The sequence below is a fragment of the Euphorbia lathyris genome, chromosome 3 (assembly GCF_963576675.1).
Source record: "Euphorbia lathyris chromosome 3, ddEupLath1.1, whole genome shotgun sequence".
Taxonomy (NCBI): Eukaryota; Viridiplantae; Streptophyta; class Magnoliopsida; order Malpighiales; family Euphorbiaceae; genus Euphorbia; species Euphorbia lathyris.
Window position 1 is genome coordinate 69431500 of NC_088912.1, and position 6901 is coordinate 69438400.

Below are 6901 nucleotides of genomic sequence, written 5' to 3' on the forward strand. Positions count from 1 at the left end.
CGATGAGCACTTCCGGGGCCACTGATCTGCCCGCAACCATGCTTGTTTGCTGTGGTGTCGCGACCTCCTTGAGGTATTGCCAGATTTTAGCGTTCTCCTCCTGCAGGCTTTTTTGCTGCTCCATGACCTTCATCTGAGCCGCCGTGTGAACGGCCTGAGTTGTTTGAAATCCTCGTATGGCGCTGAGGAGTTCCGAGGTATTGTACGCTTCCTCCTCCTCGGGGTCTACTTCCTCCATCAGCGGAGCTAGGTTCCTGGGAGAGATTGGGTGGACAGCATGGGACGTGCTTCGCTAGTCATGGAACTGGTGGCTGCAGCGTTTGGCACTCCGGTCGTAGTGGACTCAGTTGGTGTCTGCATCCTGCTGAAAACTTTGAAAATCATTTGTAGTCCACACTCACCGCACCAAATAATTAGGGAAAGTACTACAGTGATCCGGGCAGCCTTCGGGGGTTCTCTTGGCTCTCGGTTGTCGTCTCTGCGCGGGGAGCGGTCCCTGTGAACACTCCGACGATCAAGACAGTTAGGTGATCGAGATGATTACTAAAGGAAATAATCGAAGAGCTTAGAGGGTACCCGATTGTGTAGTGAGTGAGAATGTGTCTTTCCCTTTCCTATGTTGGGGGTATTTATAGTGAGCTGAGATGGCTTAGTGGGCCTTGCTTCTTGGGCATTTGGGCCCTGTTTGGCCTTTGTGATATTCCGAATCAACAATTATTAGAGATGAAGGGGACCTGTACTAGCATATATATTTACTAGGTTTCAAGCATACAAATATAAGGATGAAAACTAAAATTAATTTAAAGATAAAAAATAAAAAGTTATTAGTTTAATTTTGGGTGTAATCCTAATTGAACTAAAATTAGAAGTGGGTTTTGGCCATGAAATTCTTAATTAATTATAGGTTATGGTGCAAAAATATCCCTAACGTTTTGGGTCATGAGTAATTTTACCTCTAACGTCTAAAATTGTACAATTTCACCTCTAACATTTTGAGCCATGAGCAATTTTACCCCTAACGTTGATAAATTGGATCAATTTGAAAAATAATTCATCAAACTGTCTTTTCGGTCACGAATCTTGTCATTTATACTTCACACGAGCGTAACAAATCGCAAACATATGTTGGAATGTTAAAAAATAAAAATAAAAATTAAAAAATTCACCGAATTTATAAATATTAATCTCCAATTCCATTATTAAATTATAAAAAATATAAAATCATTTTTTAGAACGAATTGTTATGCAATTTGTGCAGAATAAAGAACAAAAATATATGTGTTTTATAATAGTTTCTCATATTGACACAATTTATCAACGTTGAGGTAAAATTAATATTGGCTTCCAACGAAAGGGGTAAAACTGCACCATTTTAAACATTAGGGGTAAAATTGCTCCAGACCAAAAACGTTAAGGGTATTTTTACACCTTAATCCATTAATTATAGCCTATGTTTTAAAAACCGGACCGAACGTCGAACCGGCTTAACAACTGGGTCAAGGGTCAATTGGTTCAACCGGTTTATCCGGATTGGTTGAACCGAATGACCTTATAAATAATAAATATATATTAATTTAATTTTAGTTATAAATTTACTAAGATTTTAAAATTTTATTTTATATATATATTGAAAATTTAAATACTAAATAAACTTTGTAATAAGATCAATTAAGTTTTTAATAATATTTATCAAAATATATAAAATAAATAAATACTAAATAATATTTTAAAATTTAAATTTTAAGTATGAGTCTAATATTTAGTGTTGTTATTATTTACAAATTGCAAGGTAGCTTAGTGGTAAGATGTATATAATCCTACCTAATGGTCCAAGTTCGAATCCCATCTTCAACATAATATTTTTTTTTTAATTAAACATGTGTGACAACTAACCGGACCAAACCGCTTAACTGGACCGGTTCACGGTTCAACCGGCCGGTTCAAGTGGTTAGTCCGGTTTGTTGAATGTATATAAAACCAGTGACAATCGGACCGGAGACCTGACCGGTTCGCGGTCGAACCGGCCGGTCCGGTCAGGTTTTCATAACATTGTCCGTATTGATGCAAATTCACACTAATGTTTTGAATCAAAAATCAAATTTAAATTTTTTGACAAAATCAATTCGATGAAATCCTTTAAAAAAAAGCATATTATAAATAAAATATTGGTAATTGAGAATTGTTAGTGATACCGCTTAACTGGACCGGTTCACGGTTCAACCGGCCGGTTCAAGTGGTTAGTCCGGTTTGTTGAATGTATATAAAACCAGTGACAATCGGACCGGAGACCTGACCGGTTCGCGGTCGAACCGGCCGGTCCGGTCAGGTTTTCATAACATTGTCCGTATTGATGCAAATTCACACTAATGTTTTGAATCAAAAATCAAATTTAAATTTTTTGACAAAATCAATTCGATGAAATCCTTTAAAAAAAAGCATATTATAAATAAAATATTGGTAATTGAGAATTGTTAGTGATGTGAAATGTGAAATGTGAAATCCTAATGAACCTAGAATTGGGGACGGAATGAAAAATACACTTCCCACAAAAACATTTCTACCATTAATTTGTACACTTTTCACTCCCCCCTAATTATTTCACTTAGAATACGTTTTCATCCTTGTGCGTCTCAGTCACTCCGCTATTCACCTTCTCTCTCGTCATTCCGTGCTAGGGTTTGCAATTCTTCTCTCATGGCTCTCATCTACACTAATGGTTAGAGTAATTCCTCTCCCATGGCTCCCAATCGGTGATCTTCCTCTTCCTCGCATGGCTCTCGATTAAGGTAAATCTACAATCCCTAATCTCATCAGTTCTCTGTTTTGTTTTTGTCTTGAATGCTTCTTTTCACGGCTGATTTTGGGGTATATCTTTGTTTGGAACCTTTCTAAAGATTTCAGTTACTTATTTTCTTCAATCTTATTGTATCTCTTTGTTCCGAACCTGTCTTCAACTTTTATCCAAAAGATTGGAAAGAGAAGCTTTATGAGTTTTATAATGCATTTGAGTCACAGGATTAAACTCAGAGCTGATTAATAAACTGCTTGAGCATGATGTGGTATGCTATTTTATCTATCCTGCTCTTATTTTTCGTTCTTACACCATCTTTTCTTAGTTAAGTGGCATTATATTTATTGCTTTGAATTTCTGATCATTTTGTAATGGCAACTTCCAGTTTATGAGTTAATTGTATTATTTTCATTGGATTAATAAGGGGTCTAGTAAGAATCTGGAAAGTTTACTCTTTCTCTTTTTAACATAGGTCCAGGAGTAAAAATATGTGTCATTAATATTCTCTACATCTCAAAGAAAGTAAGTGGCTGATCAAAATTCTATGGATCTCAACTTTACTGCTCTGTATATCTCTAGTCATGCACATTACTCAATTTTTTTTGGGAACATTTTAGTTTTCAAGCTTCTGCAAAAGAAAGAATACCATCTTTTTCAACCTCATCTGAGCGTGCTAAACTTAATCCCAAAAGCCAAGGAAATGGTACTAGCTAGCATCAAGGGAGATGCTTAAGTGTTAGCCGGAGAGCATGGTATTTACAACCCACCTGCTAGCAGTTACAGTTTCTATTACCTAGCTTATAGTCTATTGAGGCAGTTAACCCAATGCTGGAAATTAAATTATGTACTTGACCCTCGTTTAAGATTAAGGCTTACTTGGATTAACCTGACCCTTATTCAAGTTCACAAACAAAAGTTCTTCTAGAAATTGAATAGTCACTTCCATGATTCACTGCCCAAAAACCAATATAACGAGTAATCAATTAATAAACATGAATACCTAAAAAATGTTTTACTAAATTCATAAAGTTGTTTGATCCATGTAGTTACAGGTTAATTTTGTCTAAAGCAGGGTTGCTTCTTTTCTCAGAATGCTACTATCATGAATATCATCTTTATTTTCAATAATAACTTCTTCCTCGCTTGTTGGCTATGTAATCTTTGCACTGGCATAAGTGCCATTTATATTTTTACACTGCATTCTCAAGGTCATCTCTCTGTCTCTTTTTAACCCTTTTAACTTTGTGTCATTGTTAACTCTTTGTATAATTAATTAGGAAAGTCGAAGCTGAAGTTTGAGGTGAGGTCATATCAGGAGATGGTTGAGCGATAAATAAATCAAATGAATGAGAATTTACAGTGCAAAGACGGATGTGAAAAAAAGCAAAAGCATGTACACGTTCTAGCTGAAACTGTAGTTTCCTCGAGTCAGAAACTGCACCAGACTTCAGTAAGTAATCGTGAGATGAGGAAGCGAACTATTTTATTGTTACCACAAAACAAGAGGTAAAACTTTCCAAACTGTGAAATTGCTTTTATTGTTTCTTTGGTTGTTATAAAATGTTTTCTGGACAAAGCATTCCATGAAGGTTTCTTATAATGAATATTACTATTGGTGCATCTTTATGTTAATTCTCCTTGTTTGGTGTTAATATTCAGTCTGTTTGAGAAGCTATGTTCTTGTTGATGTGGGAAAAGCATATGCTATTGTTCAACCTCCATTCTACTTGTTTAAGTTGGTTTCATATTGCATATCTATGCTTAGCGATTAAGTTTCAAGTCCTTTTAAATCTAATCAAGTTTCATTATTTTAAGGAGGAGATTTATATAGAAGATTTAGTTTGATAGTGTTTATGTGTCGATTATTGGTTAGTGTTTAATGAGTAAATACAAATTGAACTAGTAAAAGAAAGGAAAAATATTGTGATTTGGCTATTTGCTTTAGAGATAGAGTAGTGTCAGCTGTTACTGTTACATATTTGTTAATTGGGTTAGCCATATTATGTTATTAGGAAAAGAACATCTTAAATGATCTATTTCATTTTTATGCATCGAGTCCTTATGTTATAATTTTTTACATTGAGCCTTAACTTAGTTATAGTCGTATGCATTAAGTGATGCGGGGCATCTCTCCCTAGGATCGGCTCCGGACGAGGGAAGTCGGAGAAAGAACCAAGCACGAGCAACAAGCGAGTAAGGAGGCCAAAACAGTGCCACACAACACACCAGCAGCTCAGACACGCTCCGCGTGGATTAAAGTACGCTCTGCGTGAAGGAAGGTGACCCGGAGAAGAGTTCATCAGCCAAACTACGCCTCGCGTAGATTTGGGCACGCTCCGCGTAGAATGAGTACTGATCCGGAGAAGAGCTCAGCAGCCAACATACGCCCTGCGTAGATTTGGGCACGCTCCGCGTAGAATGGGTACTGATCCGGAGAAGAGCTCATCAGCCAAACTACGCTCCGCGTACCTTCACTTTAAGGAACTTGCTCCTTACTCCAGCTTCCTCCTTATTTACAATCCAGCCACTCCTTATTTACACCTTTGACACTCCCTAATTACAACCCTACCACTCTTATATTTACACCCATGCCACCTCCTTATTATTGCCCCATTTTACTCCCTATCCTTACTCTTTAATTAATTATGTAAGTTAGCCTTTTATGTAATTTTGTTTTAGGGTTTGAGATAATATAAATACATCTCTTTCTTGTAATTGTTCTTAAAAAACTTTTTATCAATCAAATTATCAACTTCTTTGTGAAGCTTTGTTAAGGTTTTCACCTTCAACAATGGGGATTTTATTATTCCTATGGATTTAGTCCATAAAACCCGGGATTCACTCCTTCTAGTTTACTAGAGAAGAATATCTTTATTAGTTTACGATTAAAAATAACACGTTCCGAAACCGATCTGTATCATTAAGCCATTAAAAAGTTGGCAATGAACATTAAACTTGTTAAGAATCGTAGACTACTTCATTTCTGTTAAAATTGCATTTTTTAATAAAATTAAAAAAGATATTTTTATATATTTAGTAAGAAAAATTGAAAAATATTGAACTTATAAAAATCAGAATGGGAGCATAATTCATCTGATAATAAGGAGCAATATTTGGAGTGGACTGCTTGAATTCATCTCGAACAACACCTTGGTTTGATTTGAGGGCTTGGGTTCGTTCACAACGAACACGTCTCATCAATATGTGGCAAGCAACTTGGGGTCAAGTTCTTTTTAAGAGAGAGTGTATGATGCGGGGCATCTCTCCCTAGGATCGGCTCCGGACGAGGGAAGTCGGAGGAAGAACCAAGCACGAGCAACAAGCGAGTAAGGAGGTCAAAACAGTGCCACACAACACACCAGCAGCTCAGACACGCTCTGCGTGGATTAAAGTACGCTCTGCGTGAAGGAAGGTGACCCGGAGAAGAGTTCATCAGCCAAACTATGCCCCGCGTAGATTTGGGCACGCTCCGCGTAGAATGAGTACTGATCCGGAGAAGAGCTCAGCAGCCAACATACGCCCTGCGTAGATTTGGGCACGCTCTGCGTAGAATGGGTACTGATCCGGAGAAGAGCTCATCAGCCAAACTATGCTCCGCGTAGAATTAGGCACGCTCCGCGTACCTTCACTTTAAGGAACTTCCTCCTTATTTACAATCCAGTCACTCCTTATTTACACCTTTGACACTCCCTAATTACAACCCTACCACTCTTATATTTACACACATGCCACCTCCTTATTATTGCCTCATTTTACCCCCTAACCTTACTCTTTAATTAATTATGTAAGTTAGCTTTTTATGTAATTTTGTTTTAGGGTTTGAGATAATATAAATACATCTCTTTCTTGTAATTGTTCTTAAAAAAACTTTTTATCAATCAAATTATCAACTTCTTTGTGAAGCTTTGTTAAGGTTTTCACCTTCAACAATGGGGATTTTATTATTCCTATGGATTTAGTCCATGAAACCCGGGATTCACTCCTTCTAGTTTACTAGAGAATAACATCTTTATTAGTTTACGATTAAAACTAACACGTCCCGAAACCGATCTGTATCATTAAGCCATTAAAAAGTTGGCAATGAACATTAAACTTGTTAAGAATCGTAGA

General features: G+C 36.7%; 1 long non-coding RNA gene across 1 annotated transcript; it reads left to right on the top strand.

Moving 5' to 3' along the window:
- Positions 1 to 2540: 2540 nt before the first annotated feature.
- Positions 2541 to 5565, top strand: LOC136224430 (uncharacterized). The gene is made up of 2 exons (XR_010686423.1): positions 2541 to 2786; positions 4069 to 5565. It is a non-coding gene; the product is annotated as an uncharacterized lncRNA (long non-coding RNA).
- The last annotated feature ends 1336 nt before the right edge of the window (positions 5566 to 6901 follow it).